The sequence below is a fragment of the Lutjanus erythropterus genome, chromosome 16 (assembly GCF_056507025.1).
Source record: "Lutjanus erythropterus isolate fLutEry1 chromosome 16, fLutEry1.hap2, whole genome shotgun sequence".
Lineage (NCBI taxonomy): Eukaryota > Metazoa > Chordata > Actinopteri > Lutjaniformes > Lutjanidae > Lutjanus > Lutjanus erythropterus.
Genome location: NC_139332.1, coordinates 12,970,676 through 12,987,540, shown reverse-complemented (window position 1 = coordinate 12,987,540; position 16,865 = coordinate 12,970,676).

Genomic DNA, 16,865 nt, shown 5'->3' with positions numbered 1-16,865 from the left:
CTTACTTACTCTCTGTTTCAGATTAAGTCTACAGGATTTCTCTTTGCCTATTTCCTTAGGCTGTCTACATGTGAACAGTGGAGTTGCCCCGAGTTGGCTGGAGAGATCATTTTAACACACAAACAGCATGGCTCTGTCTGCCTATCAGTCAGTGGACTGGTTCCATCCACCTCTTTGGTCCAAAATAACTTTTGGCTGGACTGCCAGAACATTTGGTAGAGATCTTTATGGTGCCAAGAGATGAATAATAATGACTTCGGTGAACTCCTGACTTCTCTTCCAAGACTACCATGAGGTTCACATTTGTGGTTTAGAGTGAAATGTCTCAATAACTATTGGATTATTTCAATTACTTTTCGTACAGAGATTCAAGTTCCCCTCTGGATGAATTGTAATAACTTTGGTGATCCCATGACATTTCATTTCCTGACATCATCAGGTAATTTTCATTTGTCCAATATTTTATTTATGACCAAATATCTGCAGAACGCGACCATATGCCTCAGCTGTGCTTTGTGTTTTATGTGACTAATAAAGTACCCAGAAATTGTAGTCCCAGGAATGACTTAAATGAACTGAAAGGTGAAAAAAACCAACAACTAGTTTTACATGTCATCTTTGCGCACAACTATACAATAATGTTGATGTCATATAACTTGAAGGAGAGTTTCCAGTTCCTTCTGGATTTCATCCTCAGCACTCAACCAGACCTGGACTTCATGGTCAGCCCATTAGTCCCATGCTTTCTTCTGTGACTTCATGTTGGTGTGTTGAAGCACAATAAAGAAAAACAAACTATTTTGCACATGCATTTTTTTGAAAATCAGAAATGTTCAGCACTGCAAACCCCACTGCCAACGTTCCTGTCATTCTGGAATATACTGCACCCTGAGAAGGGCCTTTCTGGGTGGTAAAATAATGTTCTGGCTCCTGCGGTGGAAAACCACTGAGTTCGTCCGAAAGGTTCCTAGTCTATGTGGAAAGTTCTTGCTGCTAGTCCTCAAGACCAATTACCAGATTTGGGAAGCGGCTCATCAAGAATGATGGGTAACACCTGGGTTGGTGCGACTATTCACATACTGGATATGAGTGCCTGAACCATCAGTTACTGTCTCCTTTCTGGGTTACTTGCTTTGGTTCGACTTGATGGTTGATTTAATTTTGTGGTCTTATACTTGTGCATGTTGACACAAACACACACTACACACATTATGGATGATCTAACTGTATACTTAACATGGCTCTCTTAAATAAATTTACTTTAAAGAGTCATGTGTGGCCTTCACATTTTTCTTTCCTTTGAGCCGGGATGTGACAAAATACTTCATTTAGTTTTTTATAAATTTATGATCTGCTTGATGTACAAGGTTTGCTGCACCAATTTAAAAGGTCAGTCTAAAATGAAGATAAGAGTGTATTGCTGTTATTACAGCATGAATTCAACTTTTGAAATGGCTATAAATATCACAAATTATGTGATGACTCATAAGTGTTAATCTGAGCTTTTGGTGCAGACTTTAACCCAGCAGCAGGAGCAGCTCAGCCTGCTTATCACGTTTAGACAGCCTTACCTGTCATCTTTCCTGCTCCATGATCCCTCTCCCGTGCTTCTACGCCCTGCATATTACCCCACTTTCCTCCCTTTTCCTGTTGTTTCTTACACAGTTCCTCAGTGCTGATCTTCTTTCCCATTTCGTCCATCACTCTTCATTGTTCACATGTCTGTGGAAGGTCAATTGATCTGGTTTGGGACTGTGGGAAATGTTTCAACTGATTGTTCATGACACACACGCACACGGCGCGTGCGCACACGCACAGACAATGGGCCCTTCACTTTATCAAGGGCGGAAGATAAACAACTCTGGATAGGGTGAGAGACAAGGTGGGGATGTTAAATGTGCTGCTCTAAATGTCTTCACACATCGCCTGTTAACTGATGCTGAATAAGGGCATCTGTCCTTCTCAGGAAGATCCTGGGGTGTGGTGTATGTGTGTGTGTGTGTGTGTCTGACTGTGTGTGCTTGTACGTGTGCACACATGACCTTTGAAGACTTGCTGCGTGTGCAGTCCTTTTCTTTGCGACACAATCGACCAATTAATCAAGGGGTCAATGAGACAATTTATTACAGTAATACAGCATGTTTGATCTGAGTTAGAACAACAGTGAAAAAAACGAACAAAGAATTAAATGCAGCAACAATAAGCATGCTATAATTTAATGTACCAAACTGCTAATCTCCATAGATAATACATGGATTTCCTTAGAGCACTAATATCAAAAGCGTAATAGTTAGACAGTGGCACCAGTAGACCATCCAGAGGACAGCAGCTGTCAGTGATGATGGTCCTCTTTTATGTCATTCTGGCTACATTAGTATCAATCAGGGCATCCCCTCTTCACCCAGTATTAAACAAAGGTGAACTGAGAGGAAAACACACTATTTGAAAGGGCACTGTTCCACAAAAAGTACCCAATGTGACCTTGTCACTCCCTGCGGCACACATTTGAGCCAACAAATAGGGAGACTGGGGAGTGACATTAACAAATTTCTTCCCCAGCACGACTAGAATCGAAGCCCAGAGGTGGAAGCAGGGTTGAAGGTTATTTAAATGCAAAGTGATCAGGAGCAATGATGAATGTGGAAGTCCTTACAGTGACCAGTGAGGCATGGGCAGTGCAGAAATTGAGCAGAGCATTGATATTTTGATTGGTCGACGGCTTCGACCTGAGGCATCATGGGATTACCAGTGGACAGCTAACAACATGGTAACAACTGGTATTTTTTTCCAACACAGGAAAACTGGTTAATAATCACAGAAAACATTCAGTGTTGGATTTATCATTATGTGATTATTTTACCATGTCTCCAAAAAGATGCTGTAGTTTAAGGCTGGATTAGATTCCGAAAGGGACACAAACTCAACAAAGTCAACATCGTATGCACAGAGGTACTGTTGTTAGACTTTCCTGCTCAGCTTTTCCAGCAGTTGGGAAACACACTGTAGCCTTTGCTGCATATTTACTGCCAGACCGACAACTTACTGCTACACTTTTCTTCTGCTCTGCTAGCAGCATCGTCACTCTTAGTCTCCTACGCCTACAACAATATCCTTAATATCCTTTGTGCTATTCTGGAGAATGACTGATTACATTTGAACTCGACAACCAAACAGATCCTCCTTCAGAAGATTTTTGCTCCGCCTCTTCTTCCCTTTGTCCTGTGCACAGGCACAAACGCAACCTGTCACTGATCAGCTGGCCTAGTGTTGTGTGGCTCAGTTCAAACCACTTTTTATTTACCATTAACGGAGCCAGGGCTGTGTAGAAAGAGCTAGACGGCCATCAGGAGATATGAATTTTATAAAAACTGTATTGGATTAGAATAGTCCACCTCACTTTTAAAGAAAGTCCAACAAAATATAATTACTTGGGCAGTCATGGTAAACCACTATCCTGCGGGAATATGTCACTTTTTAAATGTGGTATGAAAAAAAAAACTGTACTGTCATGACTCTAATAACATACAATATGCAAATTGATGCATAAAGAAAAAATATGTCACTTGTTAGCCTGACATAACTCCATTAATACCAACCGAAGTTTTGGTAGTAGTCCCTGCAGTATTAGTCAGAGTACAATAGTAGTACTGTAGTTCTGGAAACACCTGCAGTAGCAAAGTTAGTAATATAACAGTATTATCTCAATGGGCACAATACAACACACTTTTTGGGGATAACTACACTGACCTGTTCTAATGTGGTCCTGCTTAGTGTCTGCGCCAACTGAGGCCAATGTGACTGTGTTCTCCAGGGTTGCAACAAACAATTATTTGATTACTGAATAATATAAGTTAAGTTGCTACAATGAAAATAGTAAAAACAAAAAAACAACAACAATCTAGAGACCATCTTGCAATGGGATCACACCAGCCACTGTGCCTGTCAACATTTTGATATTCTGATGTATAAGTACTCAGTAGTCATTACTAGATTATTATTACTGTGTGGTTCAGACCATAACCATCTTCAAACTCGACATTGATGATTGATGATTAAGTTTTGTTTCTGCATTCTGCACGGTTGTGACACAATTGCCTTAACAAAATCTGTCGAGGGACAAACACAGAAACATCCAGCAAAGTATACTCAAAGCCACTTCTGGGGTAGTACCTGCTACAGTAGACGTCTCAAAAGACCACATTCTGCCATGATGAGACAAACACACACTGACTCACAAAGTGAAAACAATACCAGCTACACTGCACACTCAAGTTACAACTTCCTGTTTCATTGTGTCATCATGGCAACGGAGTTTGATCACAACTCATAAGCTTCAGTAGTTAGCATCATCAAGGTCTTGATGACATATTCCACATTCTGACACACATGCAAAAATAGTTACAATAGTATTTCATAGTTTAGAAGCCAAGGTAACATTTTTGAATTCCTTGTTTTGTTTCCAAAACTCCTTCTTCACAGTCGTGTTGAATTGTCAAAATCAGCACGTCTTTGCATTTCAGAAGCTGGAAGCAGAGACTGTTTGGCATTTTTGATTGCTAATTGACTAAAGCAAGTAATTGATTTTCAGAATTTGTTGTTTCTAATTTTCTGTCGCTACACTAATTAATTAATCAACTAATCACTTCAGCTCTAGTCTCCTCCCACTAAACTTGGCAACAAATGTAATCATGCTGCTGACTAGAGACAAACATGCCATTTAAATGTCTTGCTACAGTACGTGCATCTTCTCACAGGTATTTGACTCAGTGGCTCCTGATTGCTCTTCGACAGTGAAATGCATAATGAAATGAAAATAATTATTAGAAATATTATAAATGATTACAATGTTATTGTTATTGTAAATCTAATTACTTACCTTAGAACAAATTTAAAAAGAAGAAGAAGAAAAAAAACAATAGCCAATACTAGAATCTTTGTGAAAACTGTATAAGTAGGTTTTAAGAAATTTCTTCTGAAGAACGGCTGGTGAATGAGGCTCGTTGTCAGTTTGGCTCTAGAGGCACAGAGAAGAGAGATGAGCGGGGAGGTTAAAGTAGAAGAAAGTGACAGAGGGGGTCAGAGACAGGAGGAGAGGGAAGGATATCTGAGGATACAGAGAGAGGAAGGGGTTAGGGATGGACAAGGACAGAACGAGGGCTGACTGCCTGTGTGTGTGTGTCTGCCTCTTGTGCTGTACATTTAACAAGTGTCTGGTTTCAAGGTGACCTCTGTCGCACATTTAGGGAGAGAGAGAGACGCAATGGATATAGATGGATGGTTTCATGGCCTTTGCTGTACACTTGCCTGCAGGTCGAGCCAAGTTTTTTCCTGGTGCTACAGAAAGATGGGAGGCAGGGAGGGCGGGGACAATGCCCTGCTTCTGGGTAAAACAGGGTCACGTAAAGAGAGCAAAATCAAATCCACTCTCCATCACTGGCACGCCAAGTGATACTTCAGTACCTTAAGTGGACACATATTCATCTGCACTGCATTACACCTATATATAGACTGATCCACCGCTGATGATTTGTTTGTTGCACTCTCTAGTGTCACAGTACAACTGACTGTGACAGCACAAATGTTTGGATTGGATGGATTAATGCAGTGAATATGGATGTTATTCAGTCTAAAAACACTAATCTGACATTGTTTATGATGCAGGCTTTGGGTGACAATGTAGCAGTAATACAGTAGATGTGAGGTTGTAGTAACATTAAGCACTATGGCTCAATCAACAAATGTTATTATAATTTTCTGGTCTGATAAAACAATATATTGTACAACCCAGATTCCCAAAGAGTTTGGACACTGTATTAACAAATAAATAGAGAATGCAATGATTTGCAAATCATTTTCAACCTATATTCAACTGCAAACATTACGAAGACGAGATATTTCATGTTAAATATAAACAACAACAAACTCTGTTTATTGTTTTTTTGTAAGTATACATCCATTCTGAATTTGATGCCTGCAAAAACATTGGGACCAGGACAGCAAAAGACTAGGAAAGTTGTGGAATGCTCAAAAAACATGTTTGAAACATTCAGCAGGTAAACAGGTTAATGGTAACACTTGTTAGTATCATGACTGCAGCATCATTGAAAGGCTCAGTCATTCACAAGCAAGAATGTGTCAAGATTGACCACTTTGTGAAAAACTCCTTGGGCTTGCTTTGTTCAGTCTATGGATATTTCTCAATGCACAATTGTAAGGATTTCACCATCTATATTCCATATTCTATATTCCAGCATTGAAAGATTCAGAGAATCAGCAGAAATCTATACATGTAAAGAGGAAAGCTAAAAATGAACATTAAATGTCGGTGACCTCTGATCTCTCAGGTGGCACTGCATTAAAAACACACGACTGTATAAAGAATATCAATACACAGCCTCTCGAACACGTCAGAAAGCCACTGATGGAAAGCACAGTTCATTTCTGCATCTACAATAGAAAGGAAACTATCATGCAAAGTGAAGGCCACATATCAACAACATTCAGAAACGCTACCGACCTCTCAGCTCATCTGAGATTGACTGATGGAAATAGAAAACAGGTGCTGTTGGTCTGACGAGTCCACATTTCAGATTGCTTCGTGGATGTTATGTCCTCAGGGCTAAAAAAAAAAAAAAAAAAGGAATAGAACCATCCAGACTGTCACCAGTGCAAAGTTCAAAAGCCAGCGTCAGTGATGATAGAGAGGTGAGTTAGTGCACCTCCATATGAATGCTGAATGGTACATACAGGTCTTGGAGCAACATAGGCTGGCATCCAGACAACTTCTTTCTCAAGTATGTCCATGCTTATTTCAGCAAGACAAAACACTTGACTAGACTATTCAAAATGTGTGCCACATATGAAGCGCAAAATATGACCATGAAGATCCCCAACTGTTGAGCACCTGAAGTAGTATATCAAACAAGAATGAGAAAGAATTTTACAAAACTTCAACAAGTTGTGTTCTCAGTTCCCAAACGCTTACTGATATGGTGATAAACACACCCCTGTCCCAACTTTTTTTGAAATCGGTTGCATCAGATTCAGAAGGAGCATATATATATAAAAAAAACAATGAAGGGTGAACATTTAATATCTTGTCTTTGTACTGTTTTCCTTTCAATATAGGTTGAAACGTGCATGCAAATCACTGTATTCTGTTTTTATCTCGGTTTTACACAGTGTCTTTACTTATTTGGAAACAGGGTTGTAACAGTGTAATCCTCTTCTGTGTAGCCAGTAAATATATGCGGAGACTGCTTTTAAATGGAGAGTAAGGATTAATAATAATAAGACAAAAGAGCCTCCAGCCAAGCTCGCAGCTCTGTGAGGCTGTACTTTGGCACAGTCGTGCTTTGAGCTAAATGCTAACATCTAATGCTGATGTGAAGCAAATATAATGTCGATGTAAAAGCTCTTGTCATTATGTCATTAGGCTAGTTGTTAGTCGTGCTTTGAGCTAAATGCTAACATCTAATGCTGATGTGAAGCAAATATAATGTCGATGTAAAAGCTCTTGTCATTATGTCATTAGGCTAGTTGTTTTTTAGCTAGACAACTGGACAACTGAAAGCTAAAGCATCACCAATGGTATTACAAGCCATCCTGAAGGGGGCATGGATGTTTGTATCAAATTTCATGGCAATCCTCCTAATACTTGTTGACACATTTCAGTCAAAACCACAAATGTGAAACCCATGGTGATGCTAGAGGAAAAGTCAGAGACTTGCTAAAGTCAGTAGGCTTCATGATCTGGGAAACATAAATGTCTGAAATAAATTTCATGGCAATCCATCAAATGGTTGTTGAGATATTTTAGTCTTGACATAAGAGGTGAACTGTACAAACAAACTGTTTTTGTAAATAAAATAATAATTCTATGTGTCTAAACGCCCTTTTACACTGGAAAAAACCCAGTAACCAGTAACATCTGGCTTTTGTCTTCAGTGGGGAAGGGGCATTCAGACATTGCAGTTGTCAGGTGTAGACTGCAGCTGTTTCCATTTTTTAATACCTTCATACCTCCTTTTTTATGACTTTTTAAAAAGTTAAAAAAGTTAAAAAGAGAACGTTCCCTGCATACACATGCAATGAGATTACAGTGCACATTCTGCTGGTTGTTTACTTCTGCCTACAACCTGGCCTACTGTTTACACACTGCTGACTGCTAGATACTGTGATGTAAAGTTCCATCTGGCAATATCTTAATACTAACCGTGAATATAATGACTACCTGTAATGTAAAAGGTTTGCTAGAACACTTGAGCCCAGCGAAATGTTCTTTACAGTCTGCAGATCTGTGCAGTTTTCAGTCACTTTCAGGTCATTTGGTTCATTTGTTATTGTAAGTACTTCATTGTTGTTATGAGTTGGTTTTGTCGCCTTGTACTTTTTGCCACTTAAAGCAAATTTAACTGTAAAACAAAAAAAAACACAAGTTCTGCATTGCTCAGGAGTTGCCAAGGCCAAGTATTCTCCAGAGAGCTGACATTTCTCACATTCTGCATTTCCCCCTTTCTCTCTTTATCTCTTTGGCTTGTCCTCATATCACTCCTTTGCTCACTCCAAACCAACAATGGGTGTTCAAGGCGTCGTCATGCAGAAAGTCTCCCCTCCTGTCTATCCCTCCACCCTTCGACAGTCTGCAGATAACAATCCATAGGTTCAGCGCTCTCCTGATTGCAATTCTCCACCCTTCTCCTTTTCTCCCCTATTATTTCTTTTTATGCTTCTACATTTCCTGTTCCCCGTTTTCTTAGGTTGCCAATTGTGTCACAATTCAAATCATATCTTTAGTAATATTTGGCTCATCATTAGCTTGCACATTTACCTGGCTTAGATATGGCTTCAAAAATGCTAAAGGGCCCATGGCAACCAAAATGGAGGGAGAAGGCCCAATTGTTCTCCCTTCTCTCTCCTTCCTGTCTGTCTCATAGCTCAGTGTTTTTGTACCATGCATTATTCAACTTATTCCAAAACTTTCTCTGAACAAAAAAAAGAGCACCAAGTGTGTATTTTAAGACCTTTTACAGGACAAAAAAAGATAAGAAGATGCTGGAACAGAGGTAAGGAGCATTTTTTTTCCTGTTCTTATAACTGTTTTTCAGTCATTCAGACTTGAATGACTTCCAAAATGACTTGCACAAGCCTGATGCTTCACACTGGCCTGGCTAGACAGGAGGATAGACAGACAGATAACTGAAAGTAAAGTTAGATAGGCAGCTTTAGAGACAGAGGGCATTTAAGCTCCGCCCCCACCGGAGAGGAAAACACTTTCCTTTGACTTTCTATTGCGTGAAGATGCCTCTTGTCACTTTCCATCTGCTAGCAAACAACAGAGGTTTTTATAAGCTGCTGAACCGAAAAACTGAGCCTTTAAGAAGACAAAAGTGGATACAGACGTGAGGCATCAGCAGGATGGATGTTAAAACTGCATCCTGACACTCTACCCTAAGTTGCAGTTGCTAATTTGTCCAGACAAGCTGTAGAGGTTGAACATAACTCATCTATGATTGGCCTTGGTTTTGATCTTTGCTTGGTCAAAATATTGCATTAAATTTTCTAAAAATGCTATATATTTATTATATATTTAATTGTGTTGTGTACTTACATTATTCCAAATGTTTCAAACAATGTTCAAATGCAGAGAAATCTTATTCAAGATAATGGTGCATTTCCTGAACATTTGCCAGTCATGCCAGATAGCTTGAATGACACATTATGGTCTATCTCTATGGGCAACTAGTTAGCTAATTCGCTAATAGCTAGATGTTTAGCCAGCCAGACAGCCCAATAGATAGATAGATAGATAGATGAAGGAAAAATAAAAGAGGAATTAAAAAGGAAAAAGAAAGGTAAAGACAGGAGTCTGGATGAGTGTAATACAGCTGTGAGTTGTGTGTGTTCTTACTATCCGTCAGCTTATGGTTTACACAGGCTTTTCTAATGCATCAGTGCCCTCAGCCTGTCATAGCTTAGCAACGTGCCTGCCCTTAAATATATGAAAATCTGCTCCCTTCGAGCGTGCAAATCAGCATTTTTGGAACACACACTGGCAGACACAGACGCACGCATGCAAACACACGCACACACACACATACACCCAGCAATTCAGCCGTACAGAGATGCACATTCACACACTCACCACCATTACACACACGCGCACTCTGAAAGTCACATTGCGATGGCTTGAAATGCCTTTTATGCAGATTGAGTACAAGCCCTCAGCTGATCAGAATCTAGCCTTGAATTTGATATGCAACTGAAAGGAGCAATGTCATTCCAGCTGGGCAAGAGTGCCTGTCAGCCCACACAGCTGCCACTGCAGCCAAAGCCATTGACTTTATTTTGTCTGAGAACATTACTTACTCCACATGCAAGCGTATTCCTGCATTCTTTCCTTTTACTTCAGTCACGTGCACTGAAAATGAAGAAAATCCTTCAAGATGAAAACATCTTACCATTTCTGACCTGGAGGTTGGCTGTAAGGTAAGACTGAAGGTTTGAAGATTTAATACATTTAATCATCTGGTGAGTATGGGTATGGGCTAAAATACTGACACAAATCATACATGCCAGGTATGTCCTGGCATTCGCTCAGACTCAGACCTCTGAATTTAGTCCCACAGCAACAGATGTTGTACACATGTGACAGAGCACAACACACACACACCCCGACACGCACACACACACACACACACACACTTGCTCCCGACAGAGTGATGACAAGGCCTACGCAGCAATATGCAGCTCACTTGTGTGTAAGACCCTCTTTAAAATTCTGTGCATGACTGCTGGCTGAGGTTAGCAAGCGGATCACATCTATTACCTTGCTAATTCTACAGCTTGGCCTTTGCATAATAAGATGCATTTTCTCTGAGAGAGTGAGAGAGAGAGAGAGACAGGGAAAAAAGCAGGCGAGAGAGAGATAAGAAGAGAAAAGAGACAGGGTAAGTAATCAAAACATGTTGGCAATGACTTAATGAGTGAACCTCGCCATTGTAATATTGGCCTCGGATGGTAATTGGGTTAATGAAAGTGTTTTTCAGTGCTTTGACTCCTCACCAGATGACAAATGTAATGTTCCCACTCATTTGCACCGTCTTGCACTCATGTGCCAAACGTGATTATATCCAAGGACCAAGTTTTTTTTGTTAATCATGTTGATTGTGGGTTACTTTTTCACCACTGATTGTCTCGAAGTCTCTTGAAAATAATCTTTCAAAGAGTGTTGGTTTCAGTTGTGTGAATCCATTTAAAATTGGGACAGAAAATTGTGTTTAATTCATCAAATGTTCTGCAAAGTCTAAAAACCTAACCTAAAAACAAGAGATTGTTTATTTAACTACTAACACCCTAAATTGCTGAAGTCACCATTGCTACTTGAGAATTCAGAGACTGAAGTTGTAAAATTGATTCAGAGATTAAGCCTAAATTAATATTTTTATATACATATATGCATCTAGAATGACTAAAGCTGGGCTCACACTACAGGACTTTCAGGCCACATTAGCTCAGATTCACCCCTTCTGAGAATCGGAAGAGAAATCTGCACCGGACCTCGGACGGTACAGAAGATCAGCCCAGATTATCTGGTAATGTGAGGGGTTTACAGATAGCAGATAGCCCCAGACAGCAGTTTCCGGAAACCTTAGCTGGTCAGGGTTACATAGTTACATGGGTATCTTTCAAATCACTAATTTATTAAACATGAGTACCACATACATGTGCTTTCAATTGACTGTGTCACTCTCTGGCTGCTGTACTTGCAGGTGGGGCGCAATGTGAGAGGCTTCATTAGTCGTTGTTCTTTCTTCTTAACACGTGTATCATGTTACTGTTGCTTGGACGAGGGCATACTTGCATAGCAACACAATGGTCTTTATCATCATTACTCTTCTTTGGTGGATTGTTTACTTTAGAAAAAAATCAGTTCCAGTTTACAGATTAATAAACTTTAATTATCACTTTACAAACATCAGTACCAGAGATTCTGTGGCCTGTTTTTTTTTTTTTTTTTTTTTTTTTTTTTTGCAGGTAGCTAACAGAGTAGCTATCACCAAGGCCAACTCAACTATGCACTATCACAAGATCAGCAACGTGCAAAGAAAAGAAGTATGAATGGAAGAACACATTTATTTCAAGCAGTGTGCTATTCTTCTTACCAAGGCAAGCAAGAGGCATTGGTAGCTGCGGTTCTGCAACACAAGAGTGAATAGCGGGGTGGGTTGAGACTGGCCTTCTCTAAACATCACAATCAAATGTTGAGGCAGACAAAGTTACAATAAAAGCACTAGGGTTGGACCAATGTAAAAACGTTCAAACCAGGTTGACATTTACCCAAACACTGGACTGTAGGGACGTATGAGCACATCTATATTCACATCATCCAATAATGGTTACTCGCTATCACCAACAGACAATCTGATTGTAGGAATGGGGGAAACTACAACACAACTTGTCAGTGAAATGTCAGCAGGGTCAAGAAATGTAACAACCACATCAAAAATGCTTTTTGGAACATAAAAAAGAAAAAAACTATTCAGTTCAACACAGCACTAGGTCCAAGCCTGATGGGAAATTAGTTAAATTGGTGCTTTTTCCCACATGCCACAATGATGTGTAACCTTCGCTGGCTAATAAACAGCATTATTAGACCAAGCATGTTGCTTACTGACGCTGATTAGATTTTTTCCTTAGGTATCAAAATTTGGTAATGAATGACACAGTGTTTTCAATGATCAATAGGATTAAAACAATTTGGTTGGTGCCACAACAGTATTGAAGTTCGGTACCCAGTCCTAGTCTCATGATGACAAATGTTTGTTTAGTCTGTTAGCATTAAATTCATCCGATTTAAGCTTACACTGGACCAGACTGGCAAAACAGGAAACCCACCAAACCCTAAAAAGCAGTTACAAAAAAGCAATACCTCTTTGACAGTTACCAAACAAGCAAGTCTTAAGAAGAGGAACACTTGACGTGACCATTTTTACTAAAATAAAGAGAGGGGAAGGGGAAGAACTGGTGCAGGGAGGAAACAACCATGACCAACCGCCATGAAGAAGGTATGCAAAATGAGGTCCAAATGAGTGTTTGATAGGGTGCAATAATTTGTATCTGTTATATAGCAGCTCTTGTATGAGAAGTGCAGTCTGGACTACTTGTCTGAAAGGAGTTTGTAGATGAGCGGGCAAGTATGGATGTTGGTGTTATTGTGATGCGAAGCCTCGACGCCCGCTGGTCCGCCTTGGTTTGTGAGCATGATACATTCTGAACGATGAAACCTTGGAGAAAAAAAAAACTTTAGGAGCAAATGAAAATTTCATGGCCCAGTGCCTCCATAGCTCTTCCATTTCGAGTTCCCACCCTCCAAAAATAATCATGTTCTTGGAGAGGAAAAGGTTTGGTAACATATTTTCTCATCCTTTTTCTCATTGCCTCTCCCTCTCATTCACTCTCCAATATACACACAGTCAAACTATGATCCCTAACAATCTCATGCAAATGAAATGAAACACTGCTTCCTTGCCACATTTTCTCTGACTGCACTGTCCAATTATGCATCTCTCAAGCACACTAAATTTCCTTTAACAGTTTTAAAAGGGATGCATATTTGTTCTGTTTCTAAATAGCTCTAGGTGAGAACAATTTTGATGCCATTTCATGCTCCAGACAAGAATGTTGAGGGTTCAGTGCAGGTTGCTCGTGTCTTTCTTTTTTTTTTTTCAAATCAACAATTTGTTATTTAAAGTCATGGTTTGATATTAGAATGGAAATCAGAGGGCATAAAAAACAAATAACAGGCCGCTATTTAAATCTGAGTGAGTTAACAGCAGGACAATCACAGAAAACAAAGGTGGCGAAGAAAAAGGACAGAAAGCCTGAGAAACAAAGACATGATGTGGGCTTGGGCAGTAGAAAGGTTTTACCGTATACCCAGGTATTAAGAAATCCCTGTGGTATGATTTTCAATACTAATAGAGACGCTCCTCTTTCCATTAAACTGATGGGGAGATGCAGTATTGTAGTGTACAGTTTATACTGCTTGGGGTCAGTCTGCATGGCAGCACAGCTGAACAGACAAACATGGTTTCCATAAGAAGAAGGAACATGGTGCATGCATTGAAGTAACAGGACTAATTACGTAAAAAAAAAAGGAAAATGACTCTGTCCTAAGTTCACAAACTGCAGACTGAAGGTATGAAAAAATGGATACCACCCAAGCCTGACACGATGGACACTGCAAGAAAAAAAGACAGAATACAAAGAAAATGAGGAATATATTAAATTATTATTATTTTTTGTATTTTTTTTTTTTTTTACATCAAATGTCAAAATTCTGAGTTTCTATCAAATCTGTGCATGGCAACAACTATATGGTTAAATTTAGGAAAAGACTGTCTTTTTGTCCAGTGCATTATGGTTACGCTGTGGTTATGATTGAGCAAAGAAAACATATGAATTTAGAGAAGGATCATATTTACAGTTAAAGGAGAAACCTGTAACATACATACTGTGATAAATCATAAAATGGCACAATATGTCGTCAAAGACCAAAGAAAAATGTCAAGTTGAGATATTTGCTCCACTGACATCAATGCTGCGGTCACAGTGTTCTCCTTTGAAATGTCTATTTCTATTGCCTGCTTCATGTTTATTAGAGAGTAAATGTCTGCTCATGAGTCATAAGAAAACATTAATCCTGAAAATGAAAATGTGATGGGGAAAACATCAAACCCTGCATCAAAGTCAGATTTGCAAAATGCTTATTATTACATTATTATTATTATTATTATTATTATTATTATATGGGTACTGTGTGCTATAGGTTGGACCACACCTTTCTTCAAACTTAGCCTTCATTTTGATCTCAACTACACACCCGTGAAGGTGGATGACTGCCTCTTGCACTAGTGTGTGATACTATCACGTTGCCACGCTGTACACTCAAATTACAGCTTCTTGTCTCATGGCAATGGCGTTTGACAACTCAGCATTACTGTGGTCTTAAAGGGAAACTTTTCATGTAGATGTCCAGTCAGTGTTGATGGTAAATGTAGTCAGTTGAAACAATAAGTTCCTCAGTGCATGCTACATTCTGTTCCACATCCTGCTGCAAACTCTTTTGTTCTTCCTGCTTACAGTGATGCCACAGTGATGTCTTTGGTGTTAAGGAAGAAATACAGGATATTTCAGCTTGGATTTGTAGTCCCTGCCTCTGGGTACCCAGGGGACATGCTAGATGAGTATTTTTTTCATCTAATATTATGTCTTAGCCAAAGTAATAGCTATAGACAAGGGTGTTAATAACATGACAAAATGGGCATAGGAGACACAAGCTCACCCGCAATGCATCCTGGTGCACATTGGCACTGCTGCACGGCTCTGTGAGCAGAGAATCTCAGTTTTTTCGGTCCATATAGCACACATTGAGGAATGTTCTGCTTCGATTTACTACATTTACCATCAACACTGACTGGGCATCATTAAGAAAAGTGCAGAATTTTCACTTTCGGATTGTGGTTATGTTAACTAAAAGAAAACATTTGAATTTATCATGTATGTAAAAAAACTGCAAATGTTCATTGCCAACGTGACAGTAGGAAATAGCATATAAAAAGTGATATACAATACAGCATCTTGCAGTGGAAACACACCAGCTGTTACAGCCATCCACTTGTTGACACTCTGACCCATGAGTAGTTGGCTGTCATTACCACATTATTATGGGCACTATGGGTAATCAAACTTGGCCTTCATTTTGATCACAGCTACATGCTGCACACAGATTCACAACTTTAACAACAACGCACAGTCTTCACTATTTAGCATCAATGTCTTCAGACACCTATGACAACATATGAGGTGGGTAACCCAATGGGAGCAGTTTGTACGAGTATAGAGTATATGTGGATGAACTGCACATTGAATGTCAGTACTCAAAGGTCTGAATGCAGCCAAATGGAAGGCTTAGCAATCCACAAGGTCTGAAATGGGCTTTGCTGGCAGTTGTGGAGGACAATATAGGCTGAGAGAGCGTAGAAAACAGGACTAAGAAGAGAGGACAAAGGAGACATGTCAAATATGTGAACCAAGGCAAACAGGCTACTGCTTAATCCCATCAAGACCTTGCAAATGAATGAAGAAAAAAAAAAGGAAATCACACAAGCCATTGCCTTGAATGCCTAATTCAAACATCTTCATATTTTACTGAATCATGCTTCTGCTTTAGTTTATCTTAAAGCGTCCCCTTTCCACAGTGGAATTGGGTTAGCTGCAGTGGAGTCATGCATTTGTCCTTGACTTATCAAGTGAGGCTGAATGATTCCAAGCAATCATTGGTTCTTATTGATCACATTGATCTGACGCTCGCCTCACTTACATTCTCTGACCTCTTAAGAGTTTTAGTCTGAGCTTCCTGTCTGATTCTATAACTGCTTCTCTGCAAGAAACGCTGCTAGCCATCTACAGCCATGAACACTTGCAATGATTCTGACTACAGCAATAGCCCTGGGAAGCCCGCCGCAGAAGTATGTCGGCCCCCGTCCTTTATGTTTCTATTCTTTTGTTTAAAAGGAAAAATGCTAACAAGCAGGAAAAAAGGGGGAGACACGGAGAGTAGACTACTGAGTACACAAGAGAAAACAAAAGAAGACAAGATACGACAAGAGAGGAGTAGAAGAGAAACTGAGAGAATAAGACAGTCCCCAAGAACAAATCAATTCAGATCTCCTCGTTGTCTCTTTAAAGCCAACTAAATTTCTACAGCGAGGCAAGCCAGGGGACATCAGGGAGACAGATACAGTGATCCACTCAGCCTGAAAATGACCAGCAAGACAGGCCTGACAGAAGCAAAATAGCAA